Consider the following 25,117-nt stretch of genomic DNA (forward strand, 5'->3'; position numbering starts at 1 on the left):
CTCTTTCTTACAGATTATCTAATTTAGTCTACCTAATGGAGGTAGATATTTTAGTTACACATTATGGGTGAGGAAACCAAGGCACTGATAGGTTAATTAACTTGTCCTGGCTCACACAGCCAGGAAGTGACAGGGCCAGTTTTTTAACTCCTATGTATCTCAACACTGGATTTCCCAACTCCTAGTACATTATATAAAGTATGTGGTACATACTTTACATGCTTTTTAACAATCATCTCAGTAATTCTCCATAGCAAATAACAAACTCCAAGTTTAAAATGAAGCAATTCAGAGAAGTCAGAAGCATGCTCAAGTTTGCTTGGCTAGTAAGTAGGGGAGCTGAGATTTAAACACAGGTCTGTGTTGACTCAAGGTCTTAAACTCTTCACTACTGATGTGCTGTGCTAGATGACCTGGACCCTAAAAGAAAACAAGGCTTGGGACCATTGTGAGATCCCACAAACACTTCATTTGCTTTGGTTCATGAAAATGAGAAGGGAATGGCCTGTCTGACACTCCAAGTCCCTCCCTAACTGTTGGTAGCTTCCACTCAGTGTGGATTTCAGCACTGATACTTCCCAATAAAGTACAGATCCTCTTGCATTACTTACAAGCTTGAAAATAGACAATAGGAGGTCACACTTTCCAAGAATAAACTCCTTGGGGCTGAGAGCCAGCTGGAGATATTTCAGTCCCAATTAGGTAATTTTGAGGGGTAAGTTATAAGCCTATAAAAGTGAGCAGTCACAGCAGTGATTTGCATGCAATCTTTATAAAGGATTCCAAGAATCATCATTATGAATGCTGGTCACACTTTCTCTAGTGCCTTTACTCTGTTGAGTTCCAAATATTTGTCTAACATAAACTCATGAAGTCCCCCAACATCCCAATGATGATAAAAGGAAGGAGAAGGTGACTTAGCAGGAGGAGGTATGCTTAAGATCAAGGAGGAGACTTAGCAGAAGAATCTAGATCCAGTCCCCAAGAAAAGATGTTAGATCAATTCATTTTTTTAATAATAAATTTATTTTTTACTGGTGTTCAATTTGCCAACATACAGAATAACACCGAGTGCTCATCCCGTCAAGTGCCCCCCTCAGTGCCCGTGGTTAGATCAATTCTAACTCCACTGCATAAGTCATTCAAAGGCAAGAGGTCACATCTCTTCTGCACCTATCTCTTCTGTGGCTGAAGACCAGACAATTTTATTTTCCTCTATTAGAAAAAAATACATGAAAAGAAGCACTAATAAAAAAGAAAGATCAAAGGAAGGAAATAAGCAACTTCCATCTCTACCTTTTCTTTCTTTCTTTCTTTCTTTCTTTCTTTCTTTCTTTCTTTCTTTCTTTCTTTCTTCCTTCCTTCCTTCCTTCCTTCCTTCTTTCCTTCCTTCCTTCCTTCCTTCTTTTCTTTTCTTTTCTTTTCTTTTCTTTTCTTTTCTTTTCTTTTCTTTTCTTTTCTTTTCTTTTCTTTTCTTTTCTTTCTTTCTTCTTTTTTAAAGTAAGCTCCATGTCCAGTGTGGAGCCCAATGTAGGACTTGAATGTGTGGCCCTGAGATCAAGATCTGGGCTGAGATCAACAGCTGGACACTTAACTGACTGAGCCACCTAGGCATCTTCTATGTTTTCATTTTTAAAAATCCAGACTTTTCTATCCCATTTGTTGTTTTGAAAAAAGAAATTTGTTTTTTTGCATTTTTCTATAGAAAGGGGTTCTCTGTTTCTCAGTGTGAGTAGTTTGAGATATCTCTCTCTCTCTCTCTCTCTCCCTTTTCCCCCATTTGCTTCAGTTCCTATGTCTTTGGAATTTTTTTGTTCCTTCCCTCCAAATTTCTCATTTCATCCCTTCTCTATCTTTTAAATTGGAGTGGTTTCTTCAAGCTCTAAGCAAACTCATTCCCTTTCCTTTCAGCTGCTTTCCTGAATTACTGTTGCACCCAATTCTGTTTTACTGACCACAATTGGTGCAGCTGGGATGGAGAAGGAGCAACTAAAAAAGAAATGCTAATCAGACCTTTTTATAGAGTATAGTAAATACATGCACACACGCTCCGATTTAAGAGAAAAGTATCTTTTCTTCAGTATTCCACACAACCAGGATGGTAGAGTTTCCAAAATTCCCCCAATGCATGTTTCCCCCATTGGCCTGAGGAGGCCAGGTGAGAACCATGGCATGGCTGGCCTTCTCCACATTCCCCTCTTTGACGGACGTTTGAGCAGACGGAGCTCAAACACTTAGAGGAGCAGGGCACATAGACTTGAAGGCACACTTGCCAGGTAAATGTCTATGTGGAGATTGCCAGTGGAAACAGAAATGAGCATTGGGAGGCCACAGAGGCAGGAATGGGGCAGTGAGGTTTCTTATGTTTCACTTAGGGCCAGGAGTAATACAGAGAGCTCCATTAGACCTTTGCCTTGAGACCAGAAGCATGAACCATATTCTGGATGGGATTTTTGGTTGGTGGTAGTCCTTTGGTTTGTTTTGGTTTTTCACCTGGGGAAAAGGAAGAGTGAGTGGCAAGGCCACTGCTGATACTCCAAATCCTGTGTGGCTTAATACCAAAGGTGCTCTACTGGATTTCTTTGAGAATGTTCCCCAACACTTAGCTAGGGAACAAAGCCAAGGAGGGAGGAAAATGAAAAGAACAAATGAGCAAACTGGAGGAAGTGTGTTAGAAAAGACTTGCAAACAAGATCTGTGTAGTTCATGTAACGTGTGGGGAACACTGTTTATTCTCCCTGGGCTTTGGTGTCCCCATCTGCAAAACCAGCTTTAAACTGATTCATCCCAAAGTACATTCTGGCTCTGCTATTCACACTATTAAACTATATAAATAAAACCATTCCCCTTGGTCTATTTTGTTATGGAGTCATATAAAATTGTCCTGAAGTGGGACTTAATTTATTTCAGTCACTGTGTCTACGGGGCCAAAAAGACCCATCTTTTCGAGAAAAGTCCTGTTCATTTAAAATGTGAATTTGACATCAAAGCAATTCTTGTCACCATCCAAAGCTTACTCCTCTGGAGCCCTGAGCAAGGTCCCTTTAAGCTTGGGTGTGTGTGCAAGAAACTGGCGAGTTCACATGTGAGCCCTGCTTTCCCTCTATATCTGACATGGCAAGTGAGGAGGGAGGGGGCGAGGCGGGGCGGGGGGGGGGGGAGGAGAGGAGGAGATGGGAACTTTCTAACGATCTTCTTTAGTTAATAGGCACAAGTTGTTAGCTTGATCTGAGAAGGCCTCTTTCCCCGTGTGCCAATTCCACCCCCTCCTTTTTGTAATGGGTTTAGTTCCCACAGCTAATGTACTGCGTAATGAGGCCGAAGGGAAGCGGAATGCTCTGGAGTAATGATACGGAGCCTCCCAGGCCCTGACAAAGGACAGAGAGAGCCCGGCTGGATGGTCTCAATGACAGGGTCCAGGCTCCTTTCAGCCCTGGCAAGTAAAAGCCTCCTGCCAGGGCTTGTGCGAAGCAGAAGTGCTTCACAGTCCAGGCCCCAGTGTACAACCCGAAGAGGTCCTGCTATAGACAAATCCCTACCAGGCCAAATTTGTTCATTTTTCTAGACCTGGTCCAACCTTCCTTCACCTCCCTCCTGGTCTTCCAGTCACTGGTTCAGAGGCCTCTTACTCTCAGGGTGGGGTATACTTTCCCTATACAACCCACTCCCCCCTAGGGTAAGAAAGACCCTTGCTCCATCCCGTAAACATTTATGAGGCTGGAAGTGAGGACATAAGAGCCACACTTTGGGCAAGCCAAAGCCCAGTAGGAAAAAGTAGCCACATTGAGAAGGCAACTCTAATTCTCTCGGTCATTTTTGATGGCTCACTTCTCTGTGCTCTATAGCATTTCACTCTAGTGCAATGTCACCTACTTTATTTGGCATGCTAACCCCATCATGTGTGCATCCGTCATCTTCATCTCCTCACCTATACTCCTTAAGTGCTCCTTAGCCACCTTTTCATTCTCTATGGTCTCTACTTATAGCAAACAATATAGACCAGGAGCTCATTCTATGTGTCCTGAGTTGAAATTATTTGAATGACAGGGAATGCAGTTTGAAATATTGACATCCTAGGAAAAAACCTAGAGATTATTATAGATTATTTCCTGAATCAACCCAGTGGACTCTAAGCATTCCCAAAGGGGAAGGAGGACGATAAGGAAAGGTAAGATGTCAGAATCCAAGGCAAAAACTTGCAGCTTTGGACAAATCCAACACTCACCTGTCAACTAAAGAAAAAAATTCAAAACTTCACAGCTGGAGAAATTCAGCAAGAGACAATTGGGATATCAGGAGGAGGCTGATGGGAGAAGATCACATGTATGACTGCAACTTGATGTGTGCTTTGAAGTTTATGAAGTAGGTGTAATATTGACTTCGTCTTCCTACCATCTGTTACAGGGCCCTCTAAAATGCAGGAATGTTGTCTGGCACTTTCAAATGAGAAAAATAGGCTCTTAGTGGTCAGGTTACAAGGTTTCATACTAGTAAATGTCAGAAACAGTACCCCAGACCAGTGCCCTGCTTCCTCTGACATGGATCTCTAAGAATTTGTCAGTATGAGGGAGAAGCTGCAAGAAGAGACGAGTTTGGATAGTCACAAAGGACCAGAACTGGTGAAAAGGGCTTGCTCATTGCCTCCACAAACCTATAACCTGGGGGAACCCTGGAAGCCTGAGTGAGATAAAATTTGGAACAACCAAAAATACAGGCTTTTTATGAGGTGAGTAGTAATCTTGCAGTGCTTAACTGGATAACAAGTAGGAACCCTGGGTGGCGCAGCGGTTTGGCGCCTGCCTTTGGCCCAGGGCGCGATCCTGGAGACCCGGGATCGAATCCCACATCGGGCTCCCGGTGCATGGAGCCTGCTTCTCCCTCTGCCTGTGTCTCTGCCTCTCTCTCTCTCTCTGTCTCTCTGTTACTATCATAAATAAATAAAAAAATTTAAAAAAAAAAAAAAAAAAAAAAAAACAAGTAGGAGAACTCATCCAGTCCAGCCATGTGTAAAGCTCTGTGGTAGGTGTTTTGTTTCCCATGGGAATTCTACGAATTAGACCTAGTGCCTGCCCTCATGGGTCTACTTTCAAGATGATGGGATTGGGACATATGAATATCTTTAAAGACAGCTGGGAAAACTCATATCTGATGAGCCCGAGTAGGTTCATGAGGAAAAGTGGGAAGTTTGGGAAAGTTTCTCAGGCCTGATGGTGGGTTCATTTTCTTTCCACCAAATGTGCCTTGAACACTGGACAGTGACAGATGCCTGGACTGGTACAGAGACACGTAGCTCTGTGTTCTGATTCAAGATGCCATTTCTTAGACTGTCACTGCCAAGTTATGGACTGTTTTAAGAGACTCTTCTCATTTCTTGGAAGGTCCTAAGATGCATGGTACCTCTCACCTGCTTCTTCCCTGTTAGACTTACCCAGAAAGGGCTGTCCCAGGCCTCTTTGTAAGTTCTTTAGAGAAGAATCTCTTTAGAATCTTTCATTTTTCTGCATTCAGGCAGAAATAGAACACCTATCTCCAGCCAGGGATCACAGTACCACATTCCAGACAGATGGCCTCCTTGTGGTTCTACCTCAGGACTTTTCCCTCTGCCTGGAATCCACCCCTATGGTAATCACATGACCATTTCCCCTCCCCATTCAGATCTCAACTCAAATGTCACCTCTTCAGAGAGGCATTCCCTTAGCTATCCCTCCAATCATTCTCTATCCCCTTGTCCTGGCTTATGTTTTCTTTTTTTTCATAGTTCTTATCACTGTGTGACAGTATATCAATTTCCTTGTTCATGTATTGCCTCTACTAGAATGTCAGCTCCATTTAAGGAAAGAACCGTGGTTTTGTTGACCACTACGTCTCCAGTTCCTAGGAGGGTGACTGGCACACGGTAAGCCCTCAATGACTGCCCAAGGAATGAATGACTACAGAGCATTCCTATTCCTCAGATCACTTGCAACCAAAAGCCAAAGCCAACTATAGCACTAGGTCCCCCAAAAACTGTCCTCCTACCTGCCCCATGTCATCTCTTCTGTCTGAGCAGTTACAACCACCATTGCCATTACCGACCACTGTTTTATTTATTAATATAACAGTTAATATTTGTACAATTATTCCCAAGGCTCATATAACCTTAATAATTAATTAAGTGCCTATAACAGGAGTGTGTCTGGCATATAGCAATGACTTGATTCATATTTTTCTAATTCACTCTCATGACAGTGTAGACTATATTAGCCAGGGACATCGTAATCATATGGAAGAGATACGACCATTTGTCAGTACTTTGTTAGGCACGGTGCGAGGTTTTGGGCTAGGGGCTTTTACATACATTTTCTTATTTACTTCTCCCCAGAGCCCCAAGAGGTAGGTATTTTTATCCTCCAGGGTCACGGTTGGTAACTGGGCTATGGATATTCCAACTTAAGTCTGTTTGACCCCAAACCATATTCTGTACTAAAAAAAATCCTGCCCTGGAAAAAAGTCTTACCTCCTCAGTTACTCCTAGAAAAAGCCCTGTTTTTTCACCCAGAAAATGAAAGACCTTTCAGGTACTTTGCAGTTGTCAGTTCCATGATTCTATCTCTTCCATCTTGGTGTGAGCAGGATCATGAGCTTTACTACCTGCCTCTATCTCTGCAAGATAATTTCTTCCAAAGACACTCAGGTAATCTGTCTCCTCACTTTGTACCCCCTTCTACTTCTTAGATTATTTCCCTTCTCTGAGGAGGACATATGATGCCCTTGTCCCTCACTGCCCCCTTCATGAAAAGGCTTTCCCCCAAGGCTCTGCCTGCCTGACATGCACCCGTTCATTAAAAACGAGTGACGTCCTCTTTCAGTCGGCCTCATCATGTTCTTCCTGGTTTCGCCCAGAGCTGCTGCCAAGACTTCCCACCTCGCCTGCCTGGCAGACATAACTCTTTTATGCTAGGGCTCGGTTATCAGAAATAAAATGAGCCCCTAAGTCAATCAAGCCCAGGCAGTTGGGCTGCCTTCTTCATCAGTTATCAGAGTTAGGGAATTAGGACTCAAGCCAGCCTTCTAGAACCAAAGTCTATTTACCCAAAACACCAGCACTCACTAGCAGAGTGATGCTCCTGCGTGGTGTGGAAAAAAAAAAAACTTCTGGCATTACAAGCTGCAAGCACAGAACACTATTGGTTGGAAGAACAGAGGGGGGTTTATGATCCACTTAAAATATTTGTGTAAGGAAACCAGGGATTCGCCACCTGTTTCCCCTTCTACTGATATTTATGACAGCTGAGGAATCTTACGCTTCACAAAAGCTTCGGCTCTATGCCCAAACCCTCTAGCCTATTCTTTCCATTTACATGAACATTTTCACAGAAAAGCATAAACCTCGCCTCGTCATAAAAGAGGAGAGTTCTCCCCTCTTCCAGCAGGGTGATGAACACTCTTGCACAGGTCGTGGCAGCTCAGCCCCATCCTCTGGTTTGGAGCAGGAGATGAATGTGCTGCCATGTATGCTCTTCTCCTGATCTGGGGCCATTGTTGGCATGAATGGAAGTAAAGAATGGAGTGCCCATAGGCATGCAATAAGAGGTACACTGGAGGGAAAACCAATTTCCCTAGTTTCTTTTCGGTGCCTCTTACTCCTAAATGGCTGTTAGATTTCTCCTGGAAAGTGTCTGGATATGATGCATCTATCAACAGAAACTTGAATTCTCCTTACTCCCCACCCCTTCACCTCCACCTCCAAGGGCCAGAGAGTCTGGCTGGGCACTCTGGGAACACCACTGGCTCCTATACCCAAGGAGCCTACAGGCTTTTGGAGGGGAGCACCACTGTAAAAGCAGAACATTTTATAGTTAGAGGTGCTCTTCAAGGTTATCTGGTCCAAATCTCCTCTTTGAATAAACATGGAAACTGAGGCCTGGAGAAACAAAGTGAGATATTCCAGGTCCCACAGCTAACTGGTAGCAGGGGAAGACTAAACTAGATCTTCTAACTTCCAATGTAGTATGCTTTTCATTATGCCATCGGGATCATGATAAAAAATAATTTGTTTAGCACCTGTCTTTGGACTGTGCTGCTAACCAAAGTCCATTAAGTAGACATGGTTCAGGCTCTTTGCTCACAGCTTAGTGTGAGAACAGAGACCTGACTACATCAGGTGTATTGAAGAGGACATCATGGTACATTCACATACACTGAACCAAGGGAAGCACGAAACAAACCATGTACTGGCTTTATTGCGAGGGTTCTTGGTGTTCTGACAAAGTTATAGTAAATCCTGTAAGTCAGGTCAGAAACTAAGAATCGGGAGCATATCTTGCTGGGAGGTGAGAAACGGCAAGGAGGGTAGCCCGCTGAGAGAAACTAGACTGAGATGACAGATTCAGCATCCACTCCAGCATCATCCTTTCACCCCAAACCTCTAGACCTGATGTCCTTTAAAAACCCATGAAATGCTGGGAAACAAGAAACCTAAGGAGATTCTAGAGTGACAGATCTGGGGAGAACATCCCCAGAAGCAAGCTCATCCATCCTTGAGGTAGGGTTTAACCCATCCACACCTACAGGCTTCCAAAAAGATGTATCCACACTTTCCTAAAATCTGGAGAAGATACTTCTGCCTCTTGTAAGGTGACATTTCTCAATGCTACCCTAATCTTCATAGTTAGGAGCCTGAATTCACTGTGCTTCATGCAACAGCCTCTCCCTTTTGCTGGGGAGGTAGTGGAACTAGAAACCTGTTGCATTTTGTCACTACCACACAATCCCTCAGAGGACTATATTAGCCATGCCCTCTGTAGCTGTTTCCACTCTCTCTCTCTAGCCTTTTCTTCTGCAAATTATACAAACCTGCAGCTCCAAACTTTATGATTCTCCCAGATCCCTCTTCTTGCTTTACCTTCTAACAAGCCCAGAAACATTGTTACTAAATTCAATCTTCTGATTGTTCTTCTGATTGTCTCTGGAGTGAGGGCAATGAATTGGCCTATCTCTCTAATTGCACTATGATTTAAGCCACTAATTGTTAAGTATCATAGTGTGATAAAGTCATCAGCTCATTTTATAGGAGGGTTTTTTTCTTTACAGTCCAGCTTGCTTTGTATTACACTGCTCCATCACCTTATTGTACTAAAAGCCAGAATCTTAACCAAAATTTCTTTTTTTTTAATTTTATTTATTTGTTCATGAGAAACACACACACACACACACACACACACACACACACACACACAGAGGCAGGCAGAGACACAGGCAGAGGGAGAAGCAGGTTCCCTGCAGGGATCCTGACGTGGGACTTGATCCCAGGTCTCCAGGATCACACCCTGGGCTGACGGCGGCACTAAACCGCTGAGCCACCCGGGCTGCCCTTAACCAAAATTTCTGCCTCACCCTGTCTTAGCTTTCTTTACCCTTGTGTACTTTACTGAAGTTTGCTGAAGCCACTACTTCTGCCACTTGATCAATGGTCAATTCTTAATTATCCACATGTAGAATAGCTATTTTGTGGGTCTTCATTTGCTGTTGGCTCTTGTGTGGCATGGACTTCCAGAAGACAGACAATTCCATGCAAGCTACCGTGAGGAAAGCAGACACTTGCCTGGTTGAGATCTGTACCCAGAAACTTAGAATGGCCAGGTTCTGGACAGTTAGCTAACTCCAGGTACCAGGTGATGTGTAGTCAGCTCCTTCTGCCTATAGAAGAGGAAGCTTATCTGCTCTTCTAAGAAAGCTTGGTTCTGGGATCCCTGGGTGGCGCAGCGGTTTGGCGCCTGCCTTTGGCCCAGGGCGCGATCCTGGAGACCCGGGATCGAATCCCACGTCGGGCTTCCGATGCATGGAGCCTGCTTCTCTCTCTGCCTGTGTCTCTGCCCCTCTCTCTCTCTCTGTGACTATCATGAATAAATAAATAAAATCTTTAAAAAAAAAAAAAAGAAAGCTTGGTTCTGGGTGATGATCAGCATCCTCTGTGTGCTTAGCAAGACACTGCAAATGCCTGCTGATGAACAGACATCATTAGTTAATCCATCTGCAGGCTCTAAACACCCACAAGGGATTTGAATTCCACACTACTGAAGCAGCAGCGGAGGCAGCAGCTGTCGCTCAGCACCTGCCACAGGGGAACTGGCCAGATTTCAGAAAGGGTCCTCTGAGGCCAAAGATTGCAAGAAGTAGAGATTCCAGGGGCATGGGGGTTGACAGCTGGCGTTGAAGGGGAAGGTGCAGAGAGGAATTGGAGGGGGAAAGGAGAAGGGAGGATAGTGCAAAAAAAAACCCAAGAAACCCTCCTTAAAAGTGGGCAGAAAGAGGACAAACGGCAAAGGAGCATCCTCAAAATGAAGCCAGAGATCACTAAGGGAAGTTCTGGCAGGAAATCTGACTGCCTTTCCCAAGGACACCTTCCTGCTATTTTGGCCACCAGAGGGCTCCTGTATTCCAAAGATATTATGGAAAAGTGATAAATGTCTCCAATATTTCCCGCTTTAAGCATACACCTGTGAAATTAGCAATTTCTGTTTATGTATACAAAAGTTGTCTTTGAGGTTGGAGATTCAATTCTAATTTCAACACTGTGTCCCCTGACTCAATATGGACAGAAACCATCAACTCTCTGCTGTTTATCTGCAGAAATGGAAAGGCTGCCCCCTATCTTGTTACAACCTACAGCCAGAATCAGGTTAGGGAGAGGCAGAGGGAGAAAATGATTCCAGCAAAGACTTGAGATTACAGAGATACAGATCATCTCTTTCCAATGTTCATATTTAGTTAAGGATTAGAAGCCCCGTTTCTTGCATGTCTTGTACCATCCTTGACCTGGTGAAACTCATATGTCAAGGAAAAGAATAATGCCCATGTGTTTGGTAAAAGGCTCAGGTTAATGGGTCAGCTCTGTCAATTTCTAACTATTTGACCTTGGCCCAAACACCTAACCTCACGAGCTACAGTTTTTTCCTCTATAAAATGGAAAGTATTCTTATCTCATAGGCTGGACACAGAATTGAATGAGATAATGTCTTTGAAGAGAGTTGGCACGTGGTAAAAACTCATTATTCACTCAGTCACTCAAGTCTGCACTACATTTAAGATGGACATTACCAAGAGTACCAATACAATTGCAAAACCAGAACAAACTGGGCAAGCTCAGTCTGAAGAAGAGAAGGCTAAGAATTACATGCTATCTACCTTCATACATTTGAAGGACTATGATGTGGAAGAGGAATTAGAACTTTTGGCAACCCAGGAAGTAGAAATGGGATCCATGGATGGAAGTATTAGGAAATCAGATCAAGCTTGCTAGAGAATTATATGAATTGCCTAACATTAAAGCTTTCCATGCATGGAGTGAATCATCCATGTAAAATATCAAGCTAGCTCATATCTGGGCAGGGGAATGGTCTTCAAGGAGAAGTTGGATGAGCAAAGTCAGTGAAGTTGTAGTGTAATTCCTGCATCAGCTGATTATGTGACCCACAAGACCCTTTCCAACTCAGGGAATTCTACGATTCTTGGTTCCAAACAAAGGGGAAAGAGGGAAAGCATCGTTATGTCAGACTGGTTAAAAGGATGGTCACTTTTCCAACCTAGCAGATGTGGACAAATATACTTCCCCTGTAACATACACTTCCTATGCATCTGGCCAGCCCCGATCTTATTCCTGGCCATAGAGTGGCTGGTGCTTAAGCCTTGGATAATTATTCTATGTCAAGAGCAATGCTACTCACATCAAAGATGGTTGATGTAGACCCACTCCAGTATTTTTGGAGTGCCAGCTTTGTGTTTCTGACACAAGAGTGGATGTCCAAAGGAAGGTAGGGATGGAGGGAAAACAGTGAATAAAGAATGAATACACAATGAAGAAAGGGTGGGTACATGCTTGGGTTATAGTTCAAGCTTCTTTTAGATCAGGAACTGTGTAATCTGGATCACTTTCCTTCCCTCTCTTCCTCTATCTGACACTGAAAGCAATCTTTTCTCTCATAGCCAGGGAACTCTGTCAGGAGGCGAGAGTTTGGACATAGGACTTTTGGAAACACTTCATCTGTATGAGCTGCAATGGAAAAACAATCCCATTTAGACCTTCTCTCTAAAAGGTTAAGTGAGTTTTCGTGGTTTTTCTAAGATAGAATGGAATGAGAAGATTTTGAAATTCAACTTGATCGTTAAATAGATGTGAAAATGTTAACAGTATCCATCTCAGTTTCTTTACCTGTAAAAGTGAGATACTAATACCCCTTGGAATTTTTCCTGATTGCATGAAGTGCTATAGGGCGGGGCACATAGTGCTGTTAGACCATAGTAAGGTGCTCTTGCTATTACAGATTGAGTAGCAGTCAGGAGCAAGGGACAAAGGAACTGGAAAAACCCCAGCTCAAACAGGAAGGATATGCAGATTTATAGATTTGGAAGAAAGGTGTGGGTATGTTTGCCTTGAAGGTGTAACCAAGAGGCTGTTACGTTTGAAGTTATGTAAATGAACTGGTATCTTTACCATATACACAGGGTTTGGTTTACGTAAGGTGAGGACATGGGTGTATACGCTATGTCATCAAACGGGCACAGGGTCAGTCACCCTAAAAAGAAACAAGTTGGATCATATTGCAAGGGAGCAACATTCCCCACATGGCTGGACTCTAAAAAGTAAATGGATCCCCACTGCAGGTAAGGTTGCCCGAGGAAGGGCAAGCATAGACTCTTAAAATCAGTTTTGAAGTAATGGGTATGTCATAGGGCAGATAGTAGCCAGTGGCACTCCAGTTTCTCTAAGGCCAGTGGACAGAGAGATGTGCTTTGATTGAATCAGTTGAGAACTAGTTAACCCCAAAGGCCTTCCCTACACTCAGATCTGTTAAAATGTCAGTGTTATGACCATAGGACATTATGAAACAGTCTTCTTTTTTTTTTTTTTTTTTTTAAGATTTTATTTATTTGAGAGAGAGAGAGAGCGTGCATGCATGAGCAGTGGGGAGGGGCAGAGGAAGAGGGAGAGGGAGCCGCAGACCCCCTTCTGAGCAGGGAGCTGGATATGCGACTTAATCCCAAGATCCTGGGATTGTGACCTGAGCCAAGGCAGATGCTTAACTGACTGAGCCACACAGACATCTTGAAATAGTCTTCTTGAGTGCTTTCAATATAAGGCCATTACTCATGATATCTGCCATCTTCACTGAATTCGTATCCGGATGCCAGTCGTAGGATACCAGGTAGCTGTACGCATCTGTTGGCCATAGTAAGTACATAATGTTTCATTGGAAGAATGGAAAAATACCATGGCTTTTCAGTCACAGGATCATGATTTGTGCCAGGGCCATGTGGGTCTGTGGCAGAGACTCAAAGACATCGAATTCTAACTACTGGCCCTGTTATTTGCACTGTTAGGCAAAGTGCCTGCCAACGAAACAGGGTACCAAATACTTCAGTAGTCACTTCCATTACTCTGCAGGGCAAATATAATTACCTATCCTCTGTGGAGGAGGCCTTGGAAAAGATCAGTTAACTCTCTTTCAAAAGTTAAGCAATTTCCTTCTCAAGAACTTGAAGTGGGAGGGAATGCAAGTCACCTGTCCTGTTTGCAAGAACTTCCTATGTCTCTCCCTGTAGCCCACCCTCCCTGATGCAGTCAGAAGGGTCTGCAGATCCAATGGATTTCAGACTTTTTAAACCCTGAGCTACTGTAATAAGTACATTTTATATCATGATCCAGAACACACACATGAGCACACACAAATACATCCATTTCATGAAACAATACCTACTGCATGCATGTATTTTGATATTTTCTATCCCATTCTATACTCACTCGTTCCATTTTTGAAATGTCCATGACCGGGACGCCTGGGTGGCTCAGCAGTTGAGTGCCTGTCTTAGGCCCAGCGTGTGATCCTGGAGTCCTGGGATCAAGTCCCACATCGGGCTCTCTGCATGGAGCCTGCCTCTTTCTCTGCCTCTCTTCTCTGTGTGTCTCTCATGAATAAATGAATAAAATTAAAAAAAAAAAAAGAAAAGAAATGTCCATGACCTGGATTTCACTATATAACCTGAAGTTTGAACAGTGTTTTTCACCACCAATCTCTTCTACCTATTTTTTTTTTTAATTTATTTATGATAGTCACAGAGAGAGAGAGAGAGAGGCAGAGACATAGGCAGAGGGAGAAGCAGGCTCCATGCACCGGGAGCCGATCCCGGGTCTCCAGGATCGTGCCCTGGGCCAAAGGCAGGCGCTAAACCGCTGCGCCACCCAGGGATCCCTCTTCTACCTATTTAAAAGCCTTCAATTGCTCTCCATTTTCTACCAAATTAAAGTTCAAATTCCTGGAACACCTGGATGGTTCAGCAGTTGAGTGTCTGCCTTCAGCTCAGGTCATGATCCTGGGGTCCTGGGATCGAGTCCCACTTTGGGCTCCCCGCAGGGAGACTGCTTCTCCCTCTGCCTGTGTCTCTGCCTCTCTCTGTGGGTCTCTCATGAATAAATAAATAAAAATCTAAAAAAAAAAAAAAAAAAAAAGTTCAAATCCCTTAACATGACAAAGGCCATACATAATGGTCTGTCTCTTCCAGATCAATTCCACAATATTCATCCAAGCACCCTATATTTCCACACACCCGGCACCTGACCTTTGTAAGAGACCCACACTCACAATGCTTCTCATTGCAGAAAAAAATTCTCTCTATCGTTAAGCAGTATCCCAGATATCACCTCCTCTGAAGACTACCCGGATCTGCCCAAGCAGAACCAAACTCTCCGCTAGGCTCTGGTCTTTAGGAATTCTCTTCTTGTAGAACATAGAATGATCATCTTACCCTCCTTCTCATAGTTTAGATGTCCTTCTCCATTTTTGAATTGGTAGCAGTAATTTAAAAAGAAAAAAAAAAAACCAACCCTTGGTACAACTAGACACCCCCAAAAAACAAATAATCCAATTAAAAAATGGGCAGAAGACATGAACAAACATTTCTTCAGAGAAGACATACAGATGGCCAAGAGACATATGAATAGATACTCAACATCACTCATCATTAGGGAAATGAAAATAAAAACTGCAATGAGATATCACTTCAGGGATGCCTGTGTGGCTCAGCAGTTAAGTGTCTGCCTTCAGCTCAGGGCGTGATCCTGGAGTCTGGGATCCGATGTGGGCTCCCTGCATGGAGCCTGCTTCTCCCTCTGCCTGTGTCTCTACCTCTCTGTGTCTCTCATGAATACATAAATAAATAATTAAAAAAAGAGAGACATCATACCAGTCAGAATAGCTAAAATCAAAACACAAGAAACAAGCGTTTTCAAGAATGTGGAGGAAAAGGAACCCTCTCACATTGTTGGTGGGAATGCAAACTGGCGCAGAAACTGTGTATGGAGGTTCCTCAAAAAATTAAAAATAGAACTACCCTACAATTCAATAATTGCACTGCTGGGTATTTACCCAATGAATACAAAAACACTAATACAAAGAGATACATGCACCCCTATGTTTATTGCAGCTTCAATTATGGTAGCCAAACTATGGAAGCAGCCCAAGTGTCCATCCACAGGTAAATGAATGCAGAAGATGTGGTATATCACAGGCAATGCAATATTACTCGGCCATTGAAAAGAATGAAAATTTGCCATTTGCAACAACATGGTTGGAACTACAGAGTATAATGCTAAGCAACATAAGTCAGAGAAAGACAAATACCATATGATCTCACTCATATTTGGAATTTAAGAGACAAAACAAATGAGCAAAGGAAAAAAAGAGAGAAAGACAAACCAAGAAAGAGATGCTTAACTACAGAGAACAAACTGCCGGAGCTGATGGTAGGAAAAGAATACAAAATACTGATTCACAGGCCACAGTAAAACTCTGTTGCCAAACAAATGCCCTGTTACAGTCTCAGATGGTGGGCAGTGGATGTCCTGATTTACAACCTGTTGCAGAGCTTAATGAACTCCCAGGTCATCTTTATCTATGCAAAAATAACAACAGAAAGACCCGCAGTGCTCCGTAGTTTTCAAAGCAATTATTCGCACATTATTCCATTTAATTATGGTGTGTCAGAGCTGGAGGGGTCTTTAGGAGGTCAGTCTAATCCCTCAGCCTGCAGCAAATGAAGACTGTGACCTGCCCAAGGTCACACCCTTGAGTAGCAGCAGATTGCAACGCTCTTCTTATCAAACCATACTTTTCACACTCAAAGGAATCCAGTTCTCCCATGTTCTCCAGGATTCCGAGGGCTCTACCGGCTTCATTCTGCCCGGATTTCAAAGCCCCCTCCAATGAAGGAGTGTCTACCTTATCTTTACAAGATTCCCAGGCAGGGGCTCGATAGCCTCTCTCTCAACCCTTCTTATAATTTGCTGCCACATGAGCTAATGTGGTCTTCACAGTACTGTATCCTTATTACCAAGAGTGCCTAAGCTATTAACTCACCAGTAACAGGTGCCAAATTGCCTCTCCTTTTGCACAAGATGTTCATTTAAAATCAAATTGCACATAAATCCCTCCAGTCCCTGCTCCCTTCCCTCTGCCCTCAGCCTTTTTTGGTCTTTTCTTCCCCGTCAGTACTCCCAATCTTGTCTGCAGAGAGGCTCTGAGACGATCTGCAGGGAACGAAGGCTGGGGGGACTGGCGGGGCACAGGGCCACAGGGCCACAGGGCCACAGGGCTTACTCTACCCCTAGAGCCCAGCTTCTCGGAGGGGCATCAGGGGTGGCCGGTGGAAGCACTCAGAGAACCAGGACGCCCCTTTCAGGACTCTTTAGAACAACTCCCGCATCTCACGGATGTGGAAACTGAGGCTGGGAGTGCAGAGGCGACCTGCCCAAGCAATTAGGGCCACCCGGCCAGGAGGACGCGCCCAGTTTCTGCCCTCCCAGGCCGCTGCTCTTCCTCCGCCACAGCCTTCGAGGTTGCCGGCGAGGGCCCCGAGCCTGGGAGGCGGGAGGGGATGGAGGAGGCCCAGCTGCAGGGGGCGCCGCCCTGGGAGCCGCAGCACAGCGGGGAGGGAGCGGAGCGGGAGGCGGCGGCCCCCAGGCTCGGGCGGGCTCGCCGCACACCTCCGGGGGGCGCCGTTCCTGGCGCGCTCTGGCTCGGGGCCCCGCCGACCACGGCCGCAGGGCGCAGGCACCGAGGGCAGGTGTCCCGGCCTCCCTGCGAGCCGGGCCGGGGGCTGCCGCCCCACGGTGGGGGAGCCTGGCCCCCAGCGCCGCCTGCGGCCCCTTTCTGGGGAGCCAGGGACAGTGTCCGAGCGCCCTTCCCCATTGACTGGGATTATCCCTTTTGAATTGTTCAAAAAAAAAAAAAAAAAAGCTGCAGCTAGCGAACCCTGCCTGACAACACCGAAGGAATTTTTCCCAGGGATCGGCCGAAAGCTGACTCACATTTAAAGACTTGCCCAAAGTGGTCATGCCCCTCTGAGCAAATACCACAGGCATGTAGGACCTCGCTCCCCGGGCCTCCCGGCCGCCCGGGCTCCCCGCGCGCCCGCCCGGCCCGGCCCGCCATTGGACGAGCGCGGCGCCGCTTAGCCGGGCGCAGCCAATCGGAGCGCCGCGTGGCCGGTTGCCGGCCGGGTTGCTGGCCGGGCGGCGGGGCGTCGGCGGGGAGGCGCGGGCGGGGCGCTGCCGCTGCCTGTTTCCTGCCCGGGGGCGGGGGCGGCGGGGGGGGCTCGGCTGTTTGCTCAGGCAGGTGAGGCCCGGGAGGGAGGTGCCGAGGAGGAGCGGAGCCGCCCGCACCGGAGGCTGCCCCGGGGCCCTGGCGATCCAAGTTCCCAGTGCGGCGGGAGCCACCCGGAGCCGCGAGCTGGCCGGGCTCGGCTGCCTCGGGGCTCCGGCACCCCAGCCAGTGCCCGGCTCCCCGGCCCGCCGGCGGGCGTCGGGACCGAGCGAGGCGGCTTGGAGGGAGGGGCGAGAGCGCGGGCCGGGCAGGCCGCTCGGCGCGGCGCTCGGGCTGGGTCTCCTCCTCGTGCAGCTCTGGCCCCGCTCGGCGCTCATCTCGGCACGGGGCACGGAGCACGGAGCACGGAGCGCGGAGCACGGAGCGCGGGAGCTTCGGGCCGCATCACCTGCGAAGTCCCTGCCCCGAGCTTCTGGCTCTGCCCTCCACACCAAGAGACGTTCCCCTGTCCCGAAGGGTTTTCCGCTCAGCGACCCTAGAGCTTTTCTTGACATGTGAATGGAATCCCAAACTCCCCGTCCTTAACGACCTTTTCAGTACGCCCACGGCTCCAGTCAGGCCTCATTCCCCTGCGTCTCTCGTGGACCGCTAGCAGTGCCCACTGCGCGCCCCCAGTTCTTTCCTACCCCGGGCCTTTGCACATGCTGCTCCTCTCACCTGCAACCCCACTCTCCCGCGGCCTGCTCCCAGCTCATCCGCAGGGCCCTGAACAAATGGTGCTTTCTTAAGGCCCTCCCTGCACCCTGATCAGCCGCCGTCTCTTATGGCACCCTGTGGTTTGCCATTGCAGCAAATATCCAAAACTGTAATTTTATAAGTTTATTTGTATTTATTTGCTTAATGTCTCCCCTGCTAGAAAGGACAGAGGCCACTTCTGTTTTTGTACCTAGCATCGTGTCTGGCATTCAATAAATACTAGGTTGAATTCATTTAAAAAAAAAAAAGTATCTTCAGGAGTAAAGAATCATTGTACTCCTTTAACAGATGAGGGCTGTAGAAACTCGGACAAGTGAGGTAGCTTACCTACATTCAAATAGGCAAAAATGTTCAACCTGTCTCTGGCTTTCTGCTTGTGTTAGGCAATTGTATTATAAAATCATAGGCCTTCTAAGAGGTGACAAATGCTAGAACAGATAGCTATAGCACTTTGGGTGCTGTGACTTTGCTTCTGCCATCCAGGACTCTTCAGCCCAATGGAAGATCTGTTCACTTACTCATTCAACAAATATTTATGGAGCACCCATTAGGAGCCCAGCAGCACAACGGTAAACAGGAGAGTTGCCTTCAGAGCTTACTGGTGAGGGGGAATCTAGGCACCACAGCTGCAGCCTTGTCTACCCATGAGCAGAATCCACTCTGCCCATTTAGTAAAATACATGGGTTATCTATTCTGGTATATTCTTGTTGGTTTCAGGGTCTATTGTGACATGAAATAGGCTTAGACCATACTTTTTATTGGACTAAAAAATGCATTCCCAAATATTCCCAGATTTAAAAAAATTTATTCTGCTTTAATTTATACTATTGTTTTAGATTATTGATGAAGTCTGGGAGCCAACCATCATTCTTTCTGAAGGAGAGAGATGCTAAAGCAGGGAAGCATTATCCATGGGGAGAGATTTTTCCGGGTACTATTTCCTTAGCTGTGATCTAACAACTGGCCCTGCCATCATCTCTAGCCACTGCCCCTCCCCACTGACACAGATGCACACTTGCGCCGCCTCCTCCACCATCACCAGCGACATAAAGGGGGAAGGGAGGGAATATCAGGACCAAGTCCTAGCTCTCCCTTAATAGCTAAGTCATGTGATCTCTAGCAAGTCACTCACTGCCCTTCCAAGCCCCAGGCTCCTCATCTGGCCCAAATACGTTCCAGCAAGGAAACATCTATGAAATGAAATTGCCCCGTTACTTTATTCCGTCACTTAGCACATATTTATTGATCATCTGCTGTGCACCAGGCACTCTGTCCAGCACTGGGATGGCTACAGTAAGGAGCAAAACTATTGCTGTGGTCTCTGTCCTCGGAGAACTGATGGTCCAATGTGGGAAAGACACTTGCAATCAGCAATTAGTCCAATTAAACAGTTACTGACCAAACAGTCACCATATACATATAATTAGAAACTGAACTGAGTGCTAAAGCATGGTCACATCAGTGTGCAAAAATCCCATGGCAGGAAGGCTCTTGTACATTCCAGGAAGCTGAGAAAGCCAGCGTGGCTGCAGGAGAGGGAAGGGAAGAGGGCCAAGGTGCTGCGGGGGGCTCAGTGTTGATCTGACAGCTATGGGAAGCCACTGGAGGACTTTACGATGACGATTTTCTGTTCCAGTTTTTATTTAAAAAAATTATTACTCAGTGAGGCAAGGGGAGAGGAGAAGTAAGAGAACTGCTAGGAGTTGAGGAACAATGGGAACTTGGTTATGGTGATGACAGTGGGGAAGAGAAGGGTTGTTGGACGAGACTGAAGAGAATTCATCAGCAGCGCTGATCTATCTTTAAAGCCCAGGTTCTCATTTTTTCTCCATTTCCTCCCAGAAAAACACACATTTCAGATTGTAAATCCCAGCCCTTTGCGCACCCACTAATGTGGCAGCAAGCTTATTCTACATTCGCTACTTTCTCATTCGCGCCGGCGTATGGTCACGTGCCACGGATCCTGGGGCTGTGAGCCTCCTAGGTCTGTGCATATTGTCCCTCGCTCTCCCCTCCTGTGAACCAGTCATCATGTGTCCTCTCGTCAGTATGATCTTTCCCTTAGCTGGCTGGCAGGGCAGGGCAGGGCAGGGCAGGGGTTGATCCTGGTCCTTTGACACCTTGGCAGTTAGCAGAGTGGAGCTTCAGAGCCCACAGTGGGGACTCCTTGAGGGCAAAGCTGCTGGGGAAGGGTGAGAAGGCCATATTCCGTTTTCGCACGAGGCCCCTTTGGATACAGACTCATCTCACAGGAGTCCCGCCGCTCAGAGCTTGGGGGCCCCAGCCAAACTTGCCCTCTCTTGCTGATTGTTCCTGTGAGTCCTAGAAATGCCCTGACCTGTTTCACTTTCAGTTCTGGCACACACACACACACACACACACACACACACACACACACACACACATTCATCCTCATACACCGGCCTCAGGCTATGGTGTTTCCATTGAAGAGGGAATGCCATTATTTGCTCCTTGTGGTTAACCCCATAGGATACAAGCCTTGTCTACATGGGAAAATGTGTTCTTGGATATTTTGCAAGTTGCCCCCCTTTATGTGATCCAACATTTTCATTGAACCCTTCCACTGACCTCTGACGGGATGTGTCTCTACCTGAAAAGGCAGATCTTTAGGGAGCTCTGAGCCACAGGGCTCCTTTGGCTGGTTCTCCAAGGTAGAAATCCCAGTGACTCCTCAATGTGCTGCCCCAGTTAGCTTCACACCAGAGAAAATCCCAGCTTTCCCCACTTCCTGTTGCCTCTGGCCCTTGGCAGTCCTCGGTCCAAGGAGGATCTAGGTGAGATGGTTAGGTGAGAGGATATCATTAGCTCCTGGTGCCCTGTCATCCCTCTTGGAGCCTTTCTGCCTGGAGTGTGTGCGGCAGACGGTGGATCCCCTTATCTATAAAGGCAGTACTTGTTCAAAGCCCTGAGACTGGGACAGCAGCCACTTACCAACACTCAGTGTGGCCAAGCCTGTCTGCGTGGCTCGGGTCTGATGCCCAAGAGAAAGCAGGGTATCTCAGGGGTCGATCTCTGGGCTGGCTATCTCCCAGTTCGTAAAGCAATTAGCAGAGGGGCCTGGCCCTCCCAGCGTCCATTCATTCTTTCTTTCTTTTATTCATTCACCAGACTAAGAAGAGTTACCCAAGGGCAGGGATCATATCATATTCATCAGTAAATTCCTACCGCTTAGCCCTGAGCCTGGCACTGAAGAGACTCTTCAGTGAATGAACCCATTCAGTGACCATGCAGGGTGCAGTGCAAGTCCCTTGAGGATATGCAGCAGGTATAGGCCACAGGGGTGGGATGCAAATCCTTGCCTTCCAGGAACTCACAGTCCAGGTGGGGCAACAGTTGTTCCACAGCGATTTCTTCATCTTAAGTGTGGGCCAAAGCTGGAGTAGGGCCTGCTGGGAAATGAGTAAGCAGGTCCCAAGGCCCCAAAACCAAAAATAGCAACCCACCTCTCCTAGCATTGATGTTGTTTTTTTTCTACCACCCTCATTCAAGGCTCAGGGCTTTCTCCTTGCACAGGGCTCTTAGCTTCATACCTTTGACCACTCTTCTGCCTCCCTGGCATCCCAGGGCCCCACGTCGGGATTCTGTTTTTATGGGGTACCTGGGTGGCTCAGTCAGTTGGGTGTCTGCCTTTGGCTCGGGTCGTGATCCCAGGGTCTTGGGATGGGCTCCGCTCAGTGGGGAGCCTGCTTTTCCCTCTCTCTCTCTGCCTGCTGCTCCCCCTGCTTGTGCTCTATCTCTGTCAAATAAATAAATAAAATCTTAAAAAAAAAAAAAAAACAGGATTCTGTTTTTATAACACCACTGGAACAGGCAGGCAGGTAGTGAGGCTTAGTGAAGGGCTCCGGACTGGCAGATCCAAGTTGGAATGCAGTTCCCACCACTCCTTGGCTGTCTGGAGCTGCACACACATTAGTAAACCCTCCTGAGCCTCAGTTTCTTAATCCCACAAAGGAAGATGACAACAAACACCCACAAGCATGTACCCCATGCCAGGCTGTCTGCTTTAACTTCTTCAGTCTTCCGGCATCAGTGATCGCCACTTTACAGATAGGAGAGTAAAGCACCAGAGAGGAAGGACTTGTCGGCAGAGGCAAGAGGAGAATTGCAATCCCGGGAAGCAGCTCCTCCAAGCCTGGCTTCGTCCCATCGCCCTGCTCTCAGCCCCACTTTTTATGCGCCCTCATGGAGCGCTTCACAGGCCCCTTGCACCCAAGCAGAGCACGTCTCCTGGCTTCACAGCCTTTATAGAAACACGGATCCTTCTGTCTGTTTCTCCAGGCCTTGACCTCAAGCCCGAGCCCGGGACTCCAGGCAGGTCCTGACTCTCCACCCCGCTGGGCTGCCGCTCAGAGAAATTTCCCTGAACTCACCCTCCTCTTTCCTGGGCTCGCAGCCTCAGGTCAGCGGTCAGTGGCAGGTCCTCTGACCCGTCCCGGCAGCACTCCCCTGTTCCAGGCCGGCCCCCGCAGTCACTGAGCCTCAATTGACTCCTGCTGTTTTCTCATCTCCAGGCTCTCTCACGCGGCTTCCTTTACCCCTTTCATCCCTGCCCCCCACTCAGCTCCCACATCCTGCCCTGGGGCCCTCTCCCTGGCCCCAAGAAGTCTGTCTCGGCATTGTTCTCCACTTCCAGCATTAGCATTCTCAAGGCCCACATTTGCATTTTGATGGCTCCTGTCCCAGCTAGACAGGGGTACACTTTGATGCATATATATTTTGGAGAGGAGCGCTTTCTCCTGCACAGCGTCTAATTTTCCACTTTGATTCAAGTGCATTCTTTGGTTCGGGCCTGATTTACTCTGGGCCAAGACACACTTGAGCCAGCACCTTTAGGCTATGCTCAGGCCTAGGAGATAACGGAAGGGTTTTTGCCTTGTGGGAGCTCCAGGGAACAGAAGTCTCACTTCCCACGCCTCCCGCTTCTGCTCGGAACATCAAAGCTTCCTGCGAGCTCGCATCTGCAACCAGTGTTCTTCCCTCCCAGGCTCAAGGGCCTTGGCCCAGACCATTGCCCGGCACAACTGCAAAGGACAGAGATTGGGGTTCACCGTGGCCACTTCTGGTTGAGATGGGGGCAGCCGCAGGCCTTGATTTGAGGAAAATCCATCACAAGTAGGCAAGGAGGATGGGATACCAAAGCCACCCACATAGCCCAGCCACTCTCTCTGTCCATTTTTGTAACCTGAAGACCCTTCGGGTTTTAATGCAGGAACAAAGCAACATGGGGCCCAGGATGCATTCTCATCTAGGGCATGGGTGGTGGGGCTTTTAGTTTTTATATGCCTGTGGGCTGCTGGGGTTCAGCCAGAATTAGAACAGCCAAGTGCCAAGCAACAGAGAGAAAGGAATGTCTTGCCAGGTCTCCAGGGGTGTCGGGGCCACTTTTTACAGAGGTTTAGGGAATTGTGGTTTGCATGGCACGGCTTCCTAGGGTTTCATCCCAACTTCAGAGTGATTTATGATTCCTGTTCCATTGAGCAGCTCTCAACATTCATTTCCACCTACAGCCGAGTTCTTTCAAATATGTATGGTGTGGGGGTGGATAACAAGGCACATTAGGGTGGGGAAATGGAGGCAGAGGTCAGGGATGGCTGGTGTTGGGATCTCGGAGGCTTCCGACTCCAGGGCGGCAGCAGAGCAGCAGAGAAAGTCTTGATTTCTCCAGTTTAGTCAGCATTCAGCTAATGTTGCTTCAGAGGGTTCTATATTCCTGGCTCTGTGCTGATGACCAAGGTGGATGGGAAAACAAATAGAAGTAGGTCAGTAAAATCTTGAGGACTTTCTGTTCTTATGGGAGAGAAATAGATGCCTCATGATAACAGTTACTGTCCATTGATCACTTGCTCATGTAGGGTGTTTCCACCCTAGTATTATTTCTAACTTTGGTAGCAAGGTTATACACTGTTGCCCATTTTACAGATGGGAGAAAGAAAGGTTCCTATTAAAGGGTCCAAGGTCACATTGCTACAAAGTTGCTGAGCCAGAATTCACTCTTTTGAACTTCACAGCCCAAACTCCTGCCTGGGGCCCAGATGCAAGGCAAAGCAAAACCCCAAAACCCAAGGACGTGAAATAACCAAGTGCTATGAGAATTCAGGGAGGAAGGACCGCATCGTGCTGTGGGCATCAGGACCAGTTCCAAATAAGACGCCTGCTCTCACTGTAACCTGGTAAGAGGTAGGAGAAGTCCATAGGGAGAGATGTTCAGGAGGGCACAGGGAGCCGAAGCACTGAAACCCACTGGGGAGATAGTGAGTCATCTTGGGGTGCAGGATCTGAGAAGAAGAAGGTAGAGAATAGGGTGGCACCAGAGTGGCAGAGCACTCTGTAGGTATCTGGAGATATTCTATAGGTGTTAGGAGACCGCGGGAGAGTTCTGTGTAAGATAGTAATGTGACGAAAGATGTATTGAAGAAGAGAACTCAAGAAGACTTAAGTATAGGAAGAGAATAAAATGTCAGGGGCAGGAGCAGCACCTGGGTGGCTCGTTGGTTAAGCATCTGACTTTGGCTCAGGTCACCTCTCAGGGGCCTGGGATCGGGCTCCCCAGGGAGTCTGCTTCTCCCTCTTTCTCTGCCTTCCCTCACTTGTGCTCTCTCTCTCTCTCTCTCAAATAAAGAACTAAAATCTTAAAAAAAAAATGTCACGGGGATTCAGGCCACTGAAATCCAAACAAAGGGTGAAGAGATCATGAACACCGTAGCCTGAGAATGGCAAGGTGATATTAAGTTTCTGAAATGATTTAGAGAGGGGAATAGGGACC

General features: G+C 47.0%; 2 long non-coding RNA genes across 3 annotated transcripts; one reads left to right on the forward strand and one right to left on the reverse strand.

The window, feature by feature from the left end:
* Positions 1-1,509: 1,509 nt before the first annotated feature.
* Positions 1,510-5,579, reverse strand: LOC144297686 (uncharacterized). The gene is made up of 3 exons (XR_013364620.1): positions 5,429-5,579; positions 4,226-4,436; positions 1,510-2,606 (listed from the first exon to the last, which is right to left on the reverse strand). It is a non-coding gene; the product is annotated as an uncharacterized LOC144297686 (long non-coding RNA).
* Positions 5,523-24,520, forward strand: LOC144297685 (uncharacterized). 2 transcript variants are annotated; one of them, XR_013364619.1, is made up of 3 exons: positions 5,523-5,622; positions 5,816-5,896; positions 24,363-24,520. It is a non-coding gene; the product is annotated as an uncharacterized LOC144297685 (long non-coding RNA). The 2 variants fall into 2 exon arrangements; XR_013364618.1 differs by lacking the exon at positions 24,363-24,520 and adding an exon at positions 6,715-6,942.
* The last annotated feature ends 597 nt before the right edge of the window (positions 24,521-25,117 follow it).

This window comes from Canis aureus, chromosome 25 (assembly GCF_053574225.1).
Source record: "Canis aureus isolate CA01 chromosome 25, VMU_Caureus_v.1.0, whole genome shotgun sequence".
Lineage (NCBI taxonomy): Eukaryota > Metazoa > Chordata > Mammalia > Carnivora > Canidae > Canis > Canis aureus.